The sequence below is a fragment of the Odocoileus virginianus genome, chromosome 8 (genome assembly GCF_023699985.2).
Source record: "Odocoileus virginianus isolate 20LAN1187 ecotype Illinois chromosome 8, Ovbor_1.2, whole genome shotgun sequence".
NCBI lineage: Eukaryota > Metazoa > Chordata > Mammalia > Artiodactyla > Cervidae > Odocoileus > Odocoileus virginianus.
Window position 1 is genome coordinate 64,077,877 of NC_069681.1, and position 22,057 is coordinate 64,099,933.

Below are 22,057 nucleotides of genomic sequence, written 5' to 3' on the forward strand. Positions count from 1 at the left end.
GTGGAGGGGAACTGCAGCCATGAAATTAAAAGATACTTGCTACTTGGAAGAAAAGTTATGACAAATCTAGACAGTGCCTGAAGAACTATGGATGGAAGTTTGTGACATTGCACAGGAGTCAGTGATCAAGATGATGCCCCCAAAAAACAAATTCAAAAAGGCAAAATGGTTGTCCGAAGAGACCTTACAAAGAGCTGGGGAAAGAAGAGAAACTAAGGCAAAGGAGAAAAAGAAAGATATACCCATTTAAGTGAAGAGTTTCAAAAGATAGCAAGGAGAGATAAGAAAGCCTTCCTCAGTGATCAATGCTAAGAAATAGAGGAAAGCAACAGAATGGAAAATACTAGATATCTCTTCAAGAAAACTAAGATACCAAGGGAAAACTTCATGCAAAGATGAGCACAATAAAGGACAGAAATGGTATGGACCTAACAGTAGCAGAAGATATTAAGAAGAGGTGTCAAGGATACATAGAAGAACTATACAAAAAATATCTTACTGATCCAGATAATCATGATGGTGTGATCACTCACCTACATCCAGACATCCTGGAATGTGAAGTCAAGTGGGTGTTAGTAAACATCACTATAAACAAAGCTAGTGGAGGTGATGTAATTCCAATTGAGCTATTTCAAATCGTAAAAAATGATGCTGTGAAAGTGCTGCACTCAATGTTCTAGAAAATTTGAAAAGTTCAGCAGTGGACACAGCACTGAAAAAGGTCGATTTTCATTTCAATCTCAAAGAAACCCAATGCCAAAGAATGTTCAAACTACCACTCAGTTGCACTCATCTCACACACTAGCAAAGTAATGCTCAAAATTCTCCAAGCCAGGCTTCAACAGTACATGAACCATGAACTTCCAGATGTTCAAACTGAACTTAGAAAAGGCAAAGAAACCAGAGATAAAATTGCCAACATCTGCTGGATCATAGAAAAAGCAAGAGAGTTCCAGAAAAATATATACTTCTTTTCTTAATACTCCAAGGCCTCTGACTGTGTGTATCACAACAAACTGTGGGAAATTCTTAAAGAGATGTATATACCAGACCACCTTACCTGCCTCCTGAGAAATTTGTATGCAGGTCAAGAAGCAACAGTTAGAATTGGACATGGAACAGCAGACTGATTCCAAATTGGGAAAGGAGTATGTCAAGGCTGTATATTGTCACTCTGCTTATTTAACTTATACATAGAGTACATCATGCAAAATGCCGGGGTGGTTGAAGGACAAACTGGAATCAAGATTGCCAGGAGAAATATCAGTAACCTCAGATATGCAGATGATGCCACCCTTATGGCAGAAACAAAGAACTGAAGAGCCTCTTGAAAGTGAAAGAGTGAAAAAATTGGCTTAAATGCCAACATTCAAAAAACAAAGACAATGGCATCTGGCCCCATCACTTCATGGCAGATAGATGAGGAAACAGTGGAAACAGTGACAAACTTTAGTTTTTTGGGCTCCAAAATCACTGTAACTGGTGACTGCAGCCATGAAATTAGAAGATGCTTGCTCCATGGAAGAAAAGCTATGATCAATCTAAACAGCATATTAAAAAACAGAGATATTATTTTGCTGACAGAGGTCCATCTAGTCAAAGCTATGTTGTTGCTTTTTTTTTTTTTTTTTTTTACTAGTCACATATGGATGTGAGAGTCAGACTATGAAGAAAGCTGAGCGCTGACTAATGGGTGCTTTTGAACTGTAGTATTGGAGAAGGCTCTTGAGAGTCCCTTGGACTGCAAGGAGAGCAAACCAGCCAATTCTAAAGGAAATCAATCCTGAATATTCATTGGAAGGACTGATGCTGAAGCTGAAGCTCTAATACTTTGGCCACCTGAGTCGAAGAACTGACTCATAGGAAAAGACCCTGATACTGGGAAAGATTGAAGACAGGAGGAAAAGGGGATGACAGAGGATGAGATAATTGGAGTGCATCACTGACTTGACTGGCATGGGTTTGCACAAGCTCCAGGAGTTGGTAATGGACAGGGAAGCCTGGCGTGCTGCAATCTATGAGGTCACAAAGAATGGGACGCTACTGAGAGGCTGAACTGAACTGAGACAGTGTATTGAAAAAGGAGTGACATCATTTTGCTGAAAAAAGTCAGTATTGTCGAAGTGTTGGTTTTTCCACTAGTCATGGATGGATAAGATACCTGTAACGTAAAGAAGGCTAAACCCTGAAGAACTGATGCTTTTGAACTGTGGTTGTGGAAATGAGGAGAAGGCAATGGCAACCCACTCCAGTATTCTTGCCTGGAAAATCCCATGGATGGAGGAGCCTGGTGGGCTTCAGTCCATGGGGTCGCTAAGAGTCGGACCAGACTGAGTGACTTCACTTTCACTTTTCACTTCCATGCATTGAAGGAAATGGCAACCCACTCCAGTGTTCTTGCCTGGAGAGTCCCAGGGACGGCGGAGCCTGGTGGGCTGCTGTTTATGGGGTCACACAGAGTCGAACAAGACTGAAGTGACTTAGCAGCAGCAGCAGCAACTGGAAATGACTCTTGAGAATCCCTTGGACTTCAAGGAGACCAAACCAGTGAATCTGAAATGAAATCAACCCTGAATATTCATTGGAAGGACTGTTGGTGAAGCTCCAAAAGTTTGGCCACCTGATACAAAAAGCCAACTCATTGGTAAAGAATATGATGCTGGAAAAGATTGGAGGCAAATGGAGAAGGGGGCAACAGAGTATGAGATAGATAGATATCGTCATTGACCAATGGACATGTATTTGAGAAAACTATGGGAGATAGCAGAGGGCAGCAAACTCAGGGAGATAGCTATATGCCAGCAGATAGCCTGGCATATTGCAGACCATGGGGTCATAAACAGTCAGACATGACTTAATAACTGAATAACAACAACATGTACAATTCTTGCAGAGGAAGAAGAGTAGGGTTTTTAGAATTTTTAAATCCAAAACAAATATCTGAAAAAGAACAATAATAACTTGCTCTTCTTTGCAAATATAATTTGACATTTACTATCTTAATTTCTCAGTTATATCCTGGATCTTTCTAAATAAGATTCCATCCAATATCAGATAACAAATAATATTGGTTTAAAAAAGAATTAAATGTGACAGCAGTGAAGTGGTCCTTATCCTTAAAAGATAGTATTCCATAGATAGGAATCCTATCTATTCCATAGATAGGATCTATTTAATGGAAGCAGCTCAGTTCAGTTCAGTTCAGTTCAGTCACTCAGTCGTGTTTGACTCTTTGTGACCCCATGAACCGCAGCACACCAGGTTTCCCTGTCCATCACCAACTCCCAGAGTACACCCAAACCCATGTCCATTGATTCAGTGATGTCATCCAAGCATCTCATCCTCTGCTGTCCCCTTCTCTTCCTGCCTTAAATCTTTCCCAACATCAGGGTCTTTCCAAATGATTCAGCTCTTCCCATCAGGTGGGCAAAGTATTGGAGTTTCAGCTTCAAAATCAGTCCTTCCCATGAACACCCAAGACTGATCTCCTTTAGGATGGACTGGTTGGATCTTCTTGCAGTCCAAGGGACTTTCAAGAGTCTTCTCCAACACCACAGTTCAAAAGCATCAATTCTTCAGCATCCAGCTTTCTTTACAGTCCAACTGTTATATCTGTACAAGACCACTGGAAAAACCATAGCCATGACTAGACAGACCTTTGTTGACAAAGTAATGTCTCTGCTTTTTAATATCATGTCTAGGTTGGTCATAACTTTCCTTTCAAGGAGTAAGCATCTTTTAATTTCATGGCTGCAATCATCATCTACAGTGATTTTGAAGCCCAGAAAAACAAAGTCAGCCACTGTTTCCACTGTTTCCCCATGTATTTGCCATGAAGACATGGGACTGGATGTCATGATCTTAGTTTTCTGAATGTTAACCTTTAAGCCAACTTTTCCACTCTCTTCTTTCACTTTCATCAAGAAGCACTTTAGTTCTTCTTCACTTTCTGCCATAAGGGTGGTGTCATCTGCATATCTGAGGTTATTGATATTTCTCACAGCAATCTTGATTCCAGCTTGTGTTTCATCCAGGCCAACGTTTCTAATGATTTACTCTGCATATAAGTTAAATAAGCAGGGTGACAATATACAGCCTTGACATACTCTTTTCCCTATTTGGAACCAGTCTGTTGTTCTATGTCCAGTTCTAACGGTTGCTTCCTGACCTACATACAGGTTTCTCAAGAGGCAGGTCAGGTGGTCTGGTATTCCCATCTCTTTCAGAATTTTCCACAGTTTATTGTGATCCACACAGTCAAAGGGTTTGGCATAGTCAATAAGGCAGAAATAGATGTTTCTCTGGAACTCTCTTGCTTTTTTGATGATCCAGTGGATGTTGGCAATTTGATCTCTGGTTCCTCTGCCTTTTCTAAAACCAGCTTGTACATCTGAAAGTTCATGGTTCATGCATTGCTGAAGCCTGACTTAGAGAATTTTAAGCATTACTTTACTAGCATGTGAGATGAGTGCAATTGTGTGGTAGTTTGAGCATTCTTTGGGGTTGCCTTTCTTTGGGATTGGAATGAAAACTGACCTTTTCCAGTCCTGTGGCCATGCTGTGTTTTCCAAACTTGCTAACTTATTGAGTGCAGTACTTTCACAGCATCATCTTTCAGGATTTGAAATAGCTCAACTGGAATTCCATCACCTCCACTAGCTTTGTTCACAGTGATGCTTCCTAAGGGCCACTTGACTTCACATTCCAGGAAGTCTGGCTCTAGGTGAGTGATCACACTATCATGATTATCTGGGTCATGAAGATCTTTTTTGTACAGTTCTTCTGTGTATTCTTGCCACCTCTTCTTTATATCTTCTGCTTCTGTTAGGTCCCTACCATTTCTGTCCTTTATCAAGTCCATCTTTGCACGAAGTGTTCCCTTGGTATCTCCAGTTTTCTTGAAGAGATCTCTAGTCTTTCCCATTCTATTGTTTCCCTCTATTTCTTTGCATTGATCGCTGGGAAAGGTTTTCTTATCTCTCCTTGCTATTCTTTGGAACTATGCATTCACATGCGTATATCTTTCCTTTTCTCCTTTGTTCTATGCTTCCCTTCTTTTCACAGCTACTTGTAAGGCCTCCTCACACAGCCATTTTGCTTTTTTGCATTTCTTTTTCTTGGGGATGGTCTTGATTCTTGTTTCCTATATGTTTTTATTCACACTTCAAAATATACCAAAATCTATAAAGTTCTTTGATAACATAAATACCTTAATACACTATTTATGAGAAATTTTTTTATGCATATTTGGTTTGCTCACATTCTGACTTGATCATTTGCAAGTTCATAGTGCTTGGCCAAGTTTTAACTTTTGTGTCCATATTTACCATCTTAAAAAGGGGAAATGATAGATTCTATCTCATGGGATGATGTGAACAGTAAAGTATTTAATATATGTAACACCTAACAAAAGCACTGATACTTTAACTGAAAAAAAAAATCAAAATTGATTAATTCCAAATACTTTATAGTTATATTTAAAAATTACAAGTTTATTAGAAAATTAATATTCTTAAATTTTAAATAAAGCAATAACATGTGTATAAACACTGAAGGTAATGAAATATGACTATGATTGTGTTTCCTAAAAATTATAATTTATTTTGATGCTACTAATGACAGTGGATTAAACTTTTTTGTTTTTTTTTTTTGTTTTTTTTTTTGACTTGGCATCTGGTCCCATCACTTCATGGGAAATAGATGGGAAGACAGTGGAAACAGTGTCAGACTTTATTTTTCTGGGCTCCAGAATCACTGCAGATGGTGATTGCAGCCATGAAATAAAAAGATGCTTACTCCTTGGAAGGAAAATTATGACCAACCTAGATAACATATTAAAAAGCAGAGACATTACTTTGCCAACAAAGATCTGTCTGTCAAGGCTACGGTTTTTCCAGTGCTCATGAATGGATGTGAGAGTTGGACTGTGAAGAAAGCTTAGCACTGAAAAATTGATGCTTTTGAACTGTGATGTTGGAGAAGACTCTTGAGAGTCCCTTGGACTGCAAGGAGATCCAACCAGTCCATCCTAAAGGAGATCAGTCCTGGGTTTGCATTGGAAGGACAGATGCTGAAACTGAAACTCCAGTACGTTGTCCACCTCATTCGAAGAGTGGACTCATTGGAAAAAACCCTGATGCTTGGAAGGATTGGGGGCAGGAGGAGAAGGGAACGACAGAGGATGAGATGGTTGGATGGCATCACCAACCTGATGGGCATGGGTCTGAGTTGACTCTGGGAGTTGGTGATGGACAGGGAGGCCTGAAATGCTGCGATTCATGGGGTCACAAAGAGTCAGACACGACTGAGTGACTGAACTGAACTGAAGAGGCACAGAAAATGTTGTATTTATTGGGTTGACCAAAAAGTTCCTTTGGGTTTTAAGTAAAAATAAAAGACGTATTTTTCATTTTCATCAAGAACTTTATTGAACAATGTCTTCATCATTCTGTTACACTACCTTCTGTCATTTTTCAGGTAATTTCATATTCCATCATCCCAAATCATTTCATCTTTTTGAGCAAAGAGTTGTTTCAGGTGTCCTTTACATTCTCTCAGGGAAATTTTACAAAATTAAGGCAATTTTGTAAATCTCCCCCCCCCCCCCAAATAAAAGGAAGTATGAAGGTGCAATATCTGGTGAATATAGCAGATGTCTCAGAACTCCCTACCCAAACTGTAACATTTTTTGTCTGGACATCAAAGAAGCAACACTCTTGCATTATCCCAATGGAATATGAAGCATTTTCTGTTGATTTATTTCAGACTCTTTTTGTTGAATAGCTGCTTTCTGTTGGTCTACTTGGAGGCACTACTTACTAAAATTAATCATTTAATTTTCTGGAAGGACCTCATAAAAAAGGACTCCCTTCCAACCCCACCATACACACAGCATCACCTTCTTTGGATGAAGACAAGCTTTTGGTGTGGTTGGTGGTGGTTCCTTTGGCCTATCCTACAATCTCTTCTGTTCCATATTATTGTACAGTATTCACTTTTTTATCACTCATTATAATCTGTTTTATGAATGAAATGTTTTTGTTATATTTAAGTAGAGAATTGCAAGTGGAAATATGGTCAAGAAGAATTTTTCCTTTACATATGTGGAACCTGAATATTAAAGTGATTGACATAATCAAACTGGTACAAATAATTTTAAACACTTGATTTGGATATTTCAAGTAGGTTGACTATCTCTCACGTGGTATAGCATAGATTGTCCTCAATTAATGTCTCTGATTGCTCTTAGCTTCAACTGGTCTACCAGACTGTGAAGCATCATCCAAGGAGAAATCTCCAGCAGGAAATTTTGCAAACCACTTTTGATAAGTTCAATCAATCACAGAACTTTCTCCATACACTGCATTGATCTTTTTATGTGGTTTAATTATGTTTTTACCTTTCTTGAAATAATAAAGCATAGTGTACCAAACATATTTTCCTCCTTTTCAATATTAAAATGGCGACACAAAAATTAATCAATTTTGTGTAAATTGTTTTTTTTTTAATGTACCCTGATATGGCAGTTATAACAATAACAAAATTGTTTTGAGTGAAGTTAAATACAACTAAGTGTTACTGAGCCATGTTAGTAGTAGTAGTAATTTCTTAGTCATATCCAACTATTTGGAACCCCATGAATGTAGCTCACCAGGCTTCTCTGTCCATGGAATTTTCCAGGTGAGAATACCAGAATGGGAAGCCATTCCTGACCTAGGTATCAAACCCAGGTCTCCTGTATTGGCAGGCAGATTCTTCAACATCTGCACCACAAAGGAAGGAAGCTCATTTAGAGGGGGGAAAAAATGAATAAACCTTTTGGTAAACCCAATATTTATCCTTTGCACACACCTTGCTTTAATTCAGACTGTATGTTTTATTAAAGATTTCTATTTCCAATAAAATTGTAAAAATATCAGAAATTATAAGGGAAATATTAGGGAAAATATAAGGTAATAAATCAGGCAGTATAACAGGGTATAGGGAAAAAAATTCACAAGTGTTGTGATTTTGCTAAATTAACATTTGTTAATTAGAGCCACAGAATATCCAGTGGTGAGCCATTGTTCAACAAAAGACTTCAAGGGACAAAATACTTCAATAGAGAGGTAGGTCCTTGGAGTAATACAAGACTAACCTGGAAAAGCCAAGTGGAATAGTCAAGACAGGGTGAAGACAGATGGCATAGCAGGACATGCATACATGCTTTGTTAGAGCTGGTGGGGGTACTGCTCTGAGTTTCCTGGCTAAGGCTAACATGGTCAAATCAGACCAAAAAGAGTGGGATTTTGGTAAATTCCTTATCTTATGCGCACTTAAGTGGAAGACCCTGGGAGGCAAGGAAGAGCACTCATCTCAAGGGCTTTTAGGGGCATCATATCAGGAGCTTGCATTTACCTGTGAGTGTGTTAGCAGAAAGGGTGGTATCTATTCAAGGCCCTTCAGGCTGCTTGGCCACAGTGCTGTGGAGTAGTTTACCAAAGCCCCAATGACAAGCCACTTAACAGAGTGTATTTAGATTTAACTGAGGTTTCTCAAGAGGTCTGAAAGTGACAGTGAAGTCACTCAGTCATGTCTGACTTTTTGCGACCCTATGGACTGTAGCCTACCAGGCTCCTCCATCCATGGGATTTTCCAAGCCAGAGTACTGGAGTGGGTTGCCATTTCCTTCTCCAGAGGATCTTCCCCACCCAGGGATCGAATTCAGGTCTCCTGCATTGTAGGCAGATACTTTACTTTCAAGGTTCAAAGACAGTGTTACCACAGCGACTTCTGAGGTGGCCACTGGGAAAGAATTGGTCCATAATATAGGATTTGATATAAACTGATTCAGATGTAATTGTACCTTTGCTGAAATACTATACAATGAACACTTAAATGGATGTCAAGATGTCTGTTCTCTTCAATTTTTTAGGAGCTCCTAAAGTTCAGAAACTATGATTTTTGTATCACAATTACCCTAGGGACTAACACAATGTCTGATTTTTAGGAAGGAAAGAATTAACACACACTTTCAGTTCAGTTCGGTAGCTCAGTCATGTCTGACTCTTTGCAACCCCATGAACCACAGCACTCCAAGCCTCCCTGTCCATCACCAACTCCTGGAGCCCAGCCAAACCCATGTCCATCGAGTTGTTGATACCATCCAAACATCTCATCCTCTGTCATCATCCTTCTGCTCATCCTTCTCCTCCTGTCCTCAATCTTTCCCAGCAGCAGGGTCTTTTCAAATGAGTCAGCTCTTCACATCAGGTGACCAAGATACTGGAGTTTCAGCTCCAACATCAGTCCTACCAATGATCACCCAGGACTGATTTCCTTTGGGATGGACTGGTTGGATCTCCTTGCAGTCCAAGGGACTCCCAAGAGTCTTCTCCAACAGTCCAAAAGCATCAATTATTTGGTGCTCAGCTTTCTTTATAGTCCAACTCTCACATATATACTTGACCATTGGAAAAACCATAGCCTTGACTAGATGGACCTTCTTTGACAAAGCAATGTCTCTGCTTTTTAATATTCTGTCTATGTTGGTCATAACTTTCCTTACAAGTAGTAAACGTCTTTTAATATCATGGCTGAAATCACCACCTACAATGATTTTGGAGCCCAGAAAAATAAAATCCACCACTGTTTCCCCATCTATTTGCCATGACGTGATGGGACCAGATGTCATGATCTTAGTTTTCTGAATGTTGAACTTTAAGCCAACATTTTCACTCTCCTCTTTCACTTTTATCAAGAGGCTTTTTAGTTCCTCTTCACTATCTGCCATAAGGGTGGTGTCATCTGCATATCTGAGGTTATTGATATTTATCCCCACAATCTTGATTCCAGCTTGTGCTTCCTCCAGCCCAGTGTTCTTCATAATGTACTCTGAATATAAGTTAAATAAACAGGGTGACAACATACAGCCTTGATGTACTCCTTTTCCTATTTGGAACCTGTCTGTTGGTCCATGTCCAGTTCTAACTGTTGGTTCCTGACCTTCATACAGGCATCTTAAGAGGCAGGTCAGGTGGTCTGGTATTTCCATCTCTTTCAGAATCTTCCACAATTTATTGTGATCCACACAGTCAAAGGCTTTGGCATAGTCAATAAAGCAGAAGTAGATGTTTTTCTGGAACTCTCTTGCTTTATTGATGATCCAACGGATGTTGACAATTTGATTTCTGGTTCCCCTGCATAGTCAATAAAGCAAAAGTAGATGTTTTTCTGGACTCTCTTGCTTTATTGATGATCCAACGGATGTTGACAATTTGATTTCTGGTTCCCCTGCCTTTTCTACAATCAGCTTGAACATCTGGAACAATTAGACTTGTATAAAGAACATCATGAAAGTTAAGTGAAAGTGAAGTCACTCAGTCGTGTCTGACTCTTTGCGACCCCATGGACTGCAGCCCATCAGGCTCCTCCGTCCATGGCATTCTCCAGTCAAGAATACTGGAGTGGGTTGCCATTTCCTTCTCCAGGGGATCTTCCTGACCCAGGGATCAAACCCAGGTCTCCCGCATTTCAGGCAGAGGCTTTTTAATCTCTGAGCCACCAGGGAAGCCCAAAGAACATCATAGGGTATTCAAAAATCATGCAAAAGAGAAAGAGGTGTCTGTGCATTCAAGTAATAATCTTTAGTTGATAAGTGTAATGTCTGTAACATAAAGAAAGTAAAAGTGTAAGTCACTCAGTCTTGTCCGACTCTGTGCAATACCATGGACTGTACAGTATTGTGGACTGAATTCTCCAAGCCAGAACACTGGAGTGGATAGCCTTCCCTTTCTCCAGCGATTTTACCAACCTAGGGATATAACCCAGGTCTCCCGCATTGCAGGCAGATTCTTTACCAGCTGAGTCACAAGAGAAGCCCAAAAACATAAAGACTCTGGATTAAATACCATCTCTCAGTTCAGTTCAGTCATTTCTGACTCTTTGTGACCCCATGAACTGCAGTACAGCAGACCTCCCTGTCCATCACCAATCCCCAGAGTCCACCCAAACCCATGTTCATTGAGTCAGTGATGACATTCAACCATCTCATCCTCTGTCGTCCCCTTCTCCTCCTGCCCTCAATCTTTCCCAGCATCAGGGTCTTTTCTAATGAGTCAGCTCTTCGCATTAGGTGGCCAAAGTATTGGAGTTTCAGCTTCAACTTCAGTCCTTTCAATGAACTACCATTTACTTTATATGAATATGTAGTAAAATTATCAAGGCATAGTTATATAACAACAAAAAAAATCATCTCATAATAATGCCTGTTCTCCCATTACCTCAAAGACTGAATTAAAGAATACTGTATAAAGTCAATTAATGGAAAAATATAAATTCTTAGTAAATAGATAATAATTTTTATACCAGTGTTTCTTTCCACCTGAGCTTATGAAATCTTAACTGATTAAACTACATTGTATAAATTCTAACCTTAAATGATGCAATAAATAATTCTTATTTATCTTATTATTGTACTTACTTCAAAAACCTTACTTCATCAATCCTTAAGAGGAATAAGAAACTATGGTTTATTCATTCAATATCATGCCATATGGCAATTAGATGAGAAATTAAAACAGCAAATAAACATATTTAATAAGTGTTACAAGCAGTATATTCAGTGAAAGAATCTTGATATAAATGCATATATACTGAATAATCCCTTTTATATACATACAAGCCATTTTTATTTATCATAAAAGCAAAAAAAAAAAACAAAACCAATTCTGTCTATCAGAATTCAGGGGATAATGGTTGCTCTTGTGAGTATTACAGTGCGTTTAGGATTCTAATGCTTTGTTTCCTAACCGGTATGATATTTACTTAGATTTGATCATTTTGTGATCACTCACCTAGAGCCATACATTCTGGAATGTGAAGTCAAATGGACCTTAGGAAGCATCACTATGAACAAAGATAGCAGAAGTGATGGAATTCCAGTTGAGCTATTTCAAATCCTAAAATATGATGCTGTTAAAATGTTGCAGTCAATATTCCAGCAAATTTGGAACACTCAGCAGTGGCCACAGGACTGGAAAAGTCCTTCCAATCCCAAAGAAAGGCAATGCCAAACAATGTTCAAACTACCACTCAATTGCTCTCATCTCACATGCATGCACTGGAGAAGGAAATGGCAACCCACTCCAGCATTCTTGCCTGGAGAATCCCAGGGACAGAGAAGCCTGGTGGGCTGCCATCCATGGGATTGCAAAGAGTCAGACACGACTGAAGTGACTTAGCAGCAGCAGCAGCAGCAAACGCTAGCAAGGAATATCCCCTTGTGACTCAGACAGTAAAGAGTCTGCCAACAATGCAGGAGACCTGGGTTCGATCCCTAGGTCGGAAAGATCCCCTGGAGAAGGAAATGGCAACCCGCTCCAGTAATCTTGCCTGGAAATCCCATGGATGGGGGAGCCTGGCAGGTACAGTCCATGGGGTTGCTAAGAGTCTAACAGGACTGAGCGACTTCACTTTCATTTTTTTTCACAGTAGCAAAGTAATGCTCAAAATTCTCCAAGCCAGGCTTCAACAGTACATGAACCTTTAACTTCCGGATGTTCAAGCTGGATTTAGAAAAGGCAGAGAAATCAGAGGTCAAATTGCCAACGTCTGTTGGATTATAGAAAAAGCAAGAGAGTTCCAGAAGAACATGTACCTCTCCTTTATTGACTATGCCAAACCTTTGGCTGTGTGGATCACAACAACCTGTGGAAAATTCTTAAAGAGATGTGAATACCAGACCATTTTACCTGCCTCCTGAGAAATCTGTATGCAGGTCAAGAAGTAACAGAACCAGACATGGAAAAACAGACTGATTCCAAATTGGGAAAGGAGTATATCAAGGCTGTTTGGTGTCACCCTGATTATTTTATTTATATGCAGAGTACCTCATGTGAAATGCCAGGCTGGATGAAGGACAAGCTGAAATCAAGATTCCCGGGAGAAATAGCAATTGCCTCAGATACATAGATGACACCACCATTAGGGCAGAAAGTTAAAAACTAAAGAGCCTCTTGAGGAAAGTGAAAGAGGAGAGTGAAAAAGTTGGCTTAAAACTCAACATTCAAAAAATGAAGATCATGGCATCTGGTCCCATCACTTCATGGAAAATAGATGGAAAAACAATGGAAACAGTGACAGATTTAATTTGGGCTCCAAAATCACTGCAGGTGGTAACTGCAGCCATGCAATTAAAAGACACTTGCTCTTTGGAAGAAAAGTTATGATCAACCTAGAGAGCGTATTAAAAGGCAGAGACAAAAAAAAAAAAAAAAAATTAATAAAAATTAAAAAAAAAATAAAAAGCAGAGACATTACTTTGCTAACATCCATCTAGTCAAAGCTACTGTTTTTCCAGTAGTCATGTATGGATGTGAGAGTTGGACTATTAAGAAAACTGAGAACTGACAAATGGATGATTTTGAACTGTAGTGTTGTAGAAGACTCTTGAGAGCCCCTTGGAATGCATGTAGATCAAACCAGTTGATCTTAAAGGAAATCAGTCCTGAACATTCATTCCAAAGGACTGATGCTGAAGCTGAAGCTCCAATACTTTGGCCACTTGATGTAAAGAACTGACTCATTGGAAAAGACCCTGATGCTGGGAAACATTGAAGGCAAGAGGAGAAGGGGATGACAGAGGATGAGATGGTTGGATAGCATCACCAACTCAATGGACATGAGTTTGCGCAAGCTCCAAGAGTTGGTGATGCATGGAAGCCTGGCGTTCTGTAGTCCATGGGATCACAAAGAGTGGGACATGCCTGAGTGACTGAACTGAACTGATCATTTTATGAATATTGATTGAGCTGTACACTTAAAATTTGCGCATACTGCTTTATGTAAGTGGTTTATTATTTAAAAGTTGACATGAAACATAAACTTTATAAAATTGAACTACTGCTAGAAAGTAAATTCAGAGTAAAAATAAATACAGATTCTATAAGAGGATGGTTTAAATACATTTCAATGGAGTGTTAATTGCAATTTTTCAATAGCAGGCTGATGCAATTGTGTTATAATATACCCATCTATCAATGAGTCCATACATTTTAAAATGATCATGTCTTTATCAGTATATTAACTTCTATAACAACATAAGCTGAGTAAGAATTCTTCCTGCTATGTCTGTAAACAATGGTTGTTTCAGTCACAAAGCCAGCAGCCACGACATTATAGCCACCCCTAAGGGTGTATCCTGAGGAGATTTGAGATGGAAAGCAATAAGATACTGGCCCTAGATAATTGAGGTACATTTCAAAGGAATATTTCAGTGAACCCAGACCTTTGAATATTGCCATACATAGAAAAGCACTAAGTTCAATAACTTGAGATGTCTGGTTTTCTTAAATTAACAGTAATCCTTTGTAACTTTCAACTTTTAGGTTGTGCTTTTTTTTTTTTTTTCAATTGACACATTTCTCTGAAAAGTTAAGTCTTTTCAAACCATCAGTAATCCATTAATGAGGGAGATAATATGCTTAGAATTCTCTTTATTGTTCTATGATGGAAATAGCATTTGTTTTGTTGCTGTCCCATATGCTCCCATGTACTCATGAATCTTTTTTCTCAGCTAGTTCATGAAGATCCTTAATTTTATTATTCTCCTGAGGTAGTCTGTTGAGATAACTCATCTTAACATTTCTGTCCTGAAATATCCAATCTTGCCAAAATATGCTGAAGTCACCCATCAGCTGCTGGGATGTTGTCATAAAACCACCAAAGCATGATGCCCTTCAATGCTTTTCTCCTGGCTTCAGTCATAGGCTGATTTACTCTATGCTCATAAAATGTGTAATGTTTCTAATTCAATGTTCTTACTCCAATAGCAGACTGATAATGGAAGATGCCTGTTTTTTTTTTTTTTTTTTTTCTTACCTGCTTCTACTGCATAGTTTAAAAATGTGTTTATTATGCTCACAACGTGCTATGGAGACTTAGTAGAACAATGCTTTTGGATATTTTTGTTCTTCATGTGATTCCTAGTCTCTGAAGTCATAACATGAAATCATGATCTGGGTAGCTATTTCTTATTGGGAGTTCACACACTGTATCAATCATTATAGCCTGAAAGCATTGATCATGTTACTACTGTATAAAGTAGTTTTGTTGAATTATCTCTTCCCATATAATTAATTCTCTCTGGTGCTTCTTAGGTTGTATCATTTGCCAAGTCTCCCCCCCCCCCTTTTTTTTAATTTGTCTTGATAAATTGAATTAACCTACATTTCAGTTGTCTTTTCAGAGTACCCATCCCATTTGCATTCTCTTTCTTTTTTCTTACCTCTTCAAATTTTTAGGCACATTTAATGACTCTATGTTTCAGTTGCCTCATCTATAATTGAAAGATAAAAAAGTATATCATCCATTATATATGTAAACCTAACATACCTATGTATCTAATTACAGTAAGTATAATTGTAACTTTGATAGCATTAGTAAATGTCTTAAGGCAATGACTGGTACATAATAAATACTCAATAAATATTAGGTAGTATTGTTAGTTCTTCATTTGATTAGTTAATTGAATGCTTTCCTCTGGCTAACCTACTTTCTCTCTTAACTCTATAATAAATATTACCATATCCTTGGTGTTACTGTGCCTTTCAAAAGAGAAAAAAACTTAGACATTAATGGTGAAATAATTGAAAATCAATCCATCCATAGGAGTTGAATAGCCAACTCATTAGAAAAGGCCCTGATGCTGAGAAAGATGGAAGGTAGGAGGAGAAGGGGATGACAGAGAATGAGATGTTTGGATGGTATCACTGACATGATAGGCAAGAGTTTGAGCAAGCTCTGGGAGATGGTGAAGGACAGGGAAGCCTGGCATGCTGCAGTTGATGAGTCACAAAGAGTCAGATATGGCTGAGCTACAGAACAACAACAACAGATCATTGCTGGACTTCCCAGGTGGTGCTAGTGGTAAAGAACCTGTTTACCACTGCAGGAGACATAAGAGATGCAGCTTTGATCCCTGGGTTGGAAAAATCCCCTCTAGGAAGACATGGCAAGTCACTCCACCATTCTTGTTTAGAGAATTCCATGGACAGAGGAGCCTGGCGGGCTACAGTCCTTTGGATTGCAAAGAGCTGGATATGACTGAAGCAACTAAGCATGCATACATGGAGATAGTTGCTATAAATAAAAATAGCATATGCCTAGTTGCTATAACTACAAATACTATATAAACCTGATTCCAAAAGCATATGATAATAAAGCTCTTCATACTATACTGACTGTCATATCCATGCTGGAATAATGGGAAATGCCAGGAGACATGTTATTATAGAGTAATAATATAATGTTGCTGTCAAAACTGTGTGACAGAAAAATGGTCAGATAATTTTGAAACCTACTGAAATACTGTTTATTTTTTAGCAACAAAAGCATTTAATTGTACCATATCTTAATAGTCAATTGTACAGACTTCATTGGAAAGAGGTACATTTGAATTCACATACCTTACTTTCATTCACAATACTGTTTATCTTAATCTATCTTTGCTATTTACTGATATGCTTCAGTTATAAAGGAAGGTCAAATAGTCCTCCTCAGGGCATTTCAGTCTCTGGCAACAATTTTTATTTGCTGATCATAAATGTACTTTAGATTTCTGCATTGTTATTTTATGTAATAATGTCAAGGACAAGCATTGTGAAGCATGTCTAATAACACTGAGATCCATTTTCTATCCACTACAATTCAGTACCCCATTAAATTTAAAGATAACTGAAAAATTCTTTAGCTTGATAGGGGATTAGATTTTCCTCAAAAGCTTTTGTTTTTGTTTTCTAATTGTCCTCATTCTTCTTAGTTTGGAGAATGTCTGTTTCCAGAATAACATGAGGTATGAAAGAAGAGTCCAGTGGAAGAAAAAATTCTACTACATTTGCTACACTATCCTTATTCTTGATTCTATTGAAGCAATAAACAAGCATAATGATTCTGAACATAGCTAACTAATGAGTTAAATGAGAAAGACTGTCGTGATTATGAATAGGCAATCTGCTTAAAAAAGAGAGAGAGAGAGCCCAAAATGAAGTTATTTATTATAAGACCTGTGGAACCATATCAAGATTAAACTTAACTCCAGTTTCAACTCCCACAGAGATGGAATTTTTAAAAATTAATTTATTTATTTTAGTTAGAGGCTAATTACTTTATAATATTGTGGTGGTTTTTGCCATACATTGGCATGGATCAGTCACAGGTGTACATGTGTTCCCCATTGTGAACCCCCCTTCTACATCCCTCCCCATCCCAACCCTCCCCTCTGGGTGGTCCCAGTGCACTGGCTTTGAGTGCCATGTTTCATGCATTGAACTTGGACTGGTCATCTATTTCACACGTGGTAATATACATGATTCAGTTCTACTCTCTCAAATCATTCCACCCTGCCTTCTCCCACAGAGTCCAAAAGTCTGTTCTTTATATCAACTCCCACAGAAATGGAATCGTAAACCAGTCATTCAGAAATTGCCTGATCAGCGCTATTAGGAAATATGCCTGGTAGACCCCTGACATTCCCTGAAGGAAAGTAACCTTGCAAGAACCAAACCACATTTTGGTCTCATATAATGTCCTTATGTTTGCTCCTTTCTGGCTATAAAAGTCTTTCATTTTGCAGAGCTTCTCAGAGTTCCTTTCTATCTGCTAGATTCATGAGTAATTGAATAAAGCAAGTAAGATTTTTAAAATTTACTCAGTTGAATTGTGTTTTATACCAAGCCTATAAGTTATACTCTTATTAAAACATCTCCTTATGGTATGAACCTTTTTGTTAAAAGTCAGTAAGAAAATGTACAAGAATAAATCTCTAAGGGCTACCCACATGTAAATGATACCAAAGGATTCAGTCCTGTGTTTCTTTGTAACACATCAGTAGATTGCAATATTTCCAATGATAAAATCTGTTCATTTGCTTGTCCGTCTTTGCATCCATATATTGTTCTCTCAAAAGATACTTTTTTGAACAAATAAATTAATACTCCCAAATGGAATGCTTTAAAAGAATGCTGCAATTTCTCATATGTGTTTTCTTCTATATTGAATTTAAAAAAATATGGTGGAATATAACTTTCTCATCTTTACTGCAAGTACTTCCTTCCTTCCTAATATGATCTTATCATTTTCCTTATGGAATTTATTTTGCCATACAGGTTTTAAAATGTTTTAAATGCCTGACATTTTTTTCAAGTATTATTATTTTATGTAGAACATGAGGTCAGACACTGGTGTCAGATTTCCTGAGTTTGAATATTAGCTCCCCTCCTTAAAAGTCATGTAGTCTCATTCAGCATATTTAACCTCTCAAATCCTCAGTTTTCTTATTTGTAAAAGGAAGGCAATAATAATTTCACAAATTGGTATGAAGGATATATCAGTAAATACATAGAGGAAGATTTTAAGAATGCCTTGTTCATAGTAATCATCCAATAAATATAATTCTTTTCATATACATATTTTAATCTCTATTTGAATCTATTGTTCTTCATAAGAAGAACTCGAGTTATGCGTATAGTGTATATTTTAATAGTCTTTCAAGTTTTTTAACACTTTTGTTGCAACTATCCATTTGACTTCCAAATATTTTTTTTAAAGTCCTTTTATTTCCAAATCTAAATCCTATTGTTGATAGGCATATTTAGGCTTCTTAACATTATTTCATAGGTCCATTTATTAATATGTCATTTATGCACAGTTTTAATTACTCTAAGTATAATCAGTCTTGGCACCTAGATGTACAAGTCATATATCACTCTTTCTCTTTCCCTTTCCCTTTCTTCTTCCCTTAACAAGATGAGTTCCTTAATGGTTTTCTTCAAGATAAAATTTAGAAATAATTTTTAAAAAAAACACTGCAATTTCAACAGAAAGTTATAGAATTTATAAACCAATTTAGAAAGAAAAGTCAACTTCACAATATTGACTCACCACAAATATTCCCTGTGTTTTGTTGATCCGTATTTTTCTTTATATATTCTGATAAAAATATAATTTCTTTCTTAATACATGTTCTAGTTTACTTAAAAAATAAATTTATATTTTAGTTTCTATTTTAATGAGATTATTAAGATGATAATTTCAATAAACTAATTTTAAAATAAAACTAAATTTAATGTCTACATTGACCATCATCTAAAGTTAATGCTCCCTTCATTGATATAAACACTATCCTCATTATAGTGTGTGCATGTGTACACACACACATCCTTATCTTTATGTATTTTTCAAGCTTGTCTGATTCCATAATGAATATTGTTCTGCAACTTATTTTTTAATGAACTCATCTAACTCATTTATTATCCTTTGGCTACTGAGCATCAACTTCTCTTTTTAAAGTAATTATTAAGAAAACTCAACTTGTTAAGGGTAAATATGCCTAAATTTTCTCTTGGCAAGCAGTCGTTCTCAAAACACAGTTAAATTACTTTACATCTACTTATCTGAACCTGGATCTAGACCCAGACGCATGACTAGTCACTCGGGATGTAATACAACCTGGCCAAAAATATTCAGGATCATTCATGTGCAATGAATTGAATGCTAAGATCACAGAAAGAAGCATTTGTGAAGCAATTTTTTTCCATTCGGCAATTCAACGAGAGGATATAGGTAAAAGCTGCTAGTAGTCCCCTTCCTACCAATCACTTGATATTTGACAACACATAACCATATACAGGAGAGACCTAAGGAACAGATAAAGGAAAAGGGTGAAGTTTTATCGTTTTTTTTTTTTTTTTGTTTGTTTGTTTAGGCATGTGTTTGTTAGTTGCTCAGTTATATCCATCTCTACAAACCCATGGACTGTAGCCCTCCAGGCTCCTCTGTCCATGAAATTATCCAGGCAAGAATATTTGAGTGCTTTGCCAGTTTATGCTCCAAATTTAGGCGTATGAGGAGAAAAAAAAAAAATCTATTAGTTTAAAATTAGTACAATAGAATATACAAAAATATATAAGGTGACAGTGATGCAAGCATGATTAAAATAGATTTTAATTTTCTTTAATTTTGTGACATAGAGAAAAAGGATAAAACTATATCTGATAAGTACGCATTTCTAATCAATTCTACTAGTGAGGAAAAGCTAATTGAAAAATAGCAGAAGTTATTAAATTTGGGATCTGTGTATATTATAGATTATTTTCCTTCTGTATTTTCTTGCATTTAATTTTTGTCTTTGTCTTATAATTACACATATTTGCTAGATGAAAATCATTTCTAGATTCTATGACTAAAGTAAATCCAAAAATCCCTAAAATTCTCAAGATTTATTGCTGTAACTAAACATATAAAAACTTACAATTTTTTTTGTAAATTAATTTATTTAATTGGAGGCTAATTACTTTACAATATTGTAGTGGTTTTTGCCATACAAATTTTTGTCAAAACAAAAATGAAATTTTATGTTGTTAACACCTAGTCAAATGTAGTGAAAGTAAAGATGAATTTCTCTAGATTAAAAATCAGTTCTTGGATCAACTAAAGATGGCAGAATAGAAGTACATTCACTCACTTCTTACAAGAAGGCAAGAATCATAACCATCTCTTGAATAACCATTGACCAAGAGTTCGGCTTTAAAGAAAGTTAGTGCAAAATAATTGATGCTTTTATTTCTTTATTTACTTTAAATATAAATTTATTTATTTGTTTTAATTGGAGGTCAATTACTTTGCAATATTGTAGTGGTTTTGCCATACATTGACATGAATCCACCACAGGTGTACGTGTGTTCCCCATCCTGAACTCCCCTCCCACCTCCTTTCCCATCCTATCCCTCTGGGTTATCCCAGTGCGCCAGCCCGAGAACCCTATCTCATGCATCAAACCTGGACTGGCGATCCGTTTCATATGTGATCATATACATATTTAAATGCCATTCTCCAAAATCATCCTACCCTCGCTCTTTTCCACAGAGTCCAAAAGACTGTTCTATACATCTGTGTCTCTTTTGCTGTCTTGCATATACGGTTATCATTACCATCTTTCTAAATTCCATATATGCGTTAGATTGGCGTTTTTCTTTCTGGCTTACTTCACTCTGTATAATAGGCTCCAGTTACATCCATCTCATTAGAACTGATTCAAATGCATTCCTTTTAATGGCTGAGTAATATTCCATTGTGTATATGCACCACAGCTTTCTTATCCATTCGTCCTCTGATGGACATCTAGGTTGTTCCATGTCCTGGCTATTATAAACAGTGCTGCAATGACTATTGGGGTGCACGTGTCTCTTACAATTCTGGTTTGCTCAGTGTGTATGCCCAGCAGTGGGATAGCTGGGTCATATGGCAGTTCTATTTCCACTTTTTAAAGGAATCTCCACACTGTTCTCCATAGCGGCTGTGTTAATTTGCATTCCCATCAATAGTGTAAGAGGGTCCCCTTTTCTCCACACCCTTTCCAGTATTTACTGCTTGCAGACTTTTGGATAGCAGCCATTCTGACTGGCGAGAAATGGTACCTCATTGTGGTTTTGATTTGCATTTCTATGTTAATGAGTGCTGTTGAGCATCTTTTCATGTGTTTGTTAGCCATCTGTATGTCTTCTTTGGAGAAATGTCTGTTTAGTTCTTTGGCCCATTTTTTGATTGGGTCATTTATTTTTCTGGAATTGAGCTGCAGGAGTTGCTTGTATATTTTTGAGATTAATTCTTTTTCAGTTGCTTCGTTTGCTCTTATTTTCTCTCATTCTGAAGGCTGTCTTTTCACCTTGCTTATAGTTTCCTTCATTGTGCAAAAGCTTTTAAGTGTAATTAGGTCCTATTTGTTTATTTTTGCTTTTATTTCCAATACTCTGTGAGGTGGGTCATAGAGGATCCTGCTGTGATTTATGTTGGAGAGTGTTTTGCTATATTTTCCTCTAGGATTTTTATAGTTTCTTCTCTTATGATTAGATCTTTAATCCATTTTGAGTTTCTTTTTGTGTATGGTATTAAAAAGTGTTCTAGTTTCATTCTTTTACTAGTGGTTGACCAGTTTTCCCAGCACCACTTGTTAAATAGGTTGTATTTTTTCCATTGTATAACCTTGCCTCCTTGGTAGAAGATAAGGTGTCCATAGGTGTGT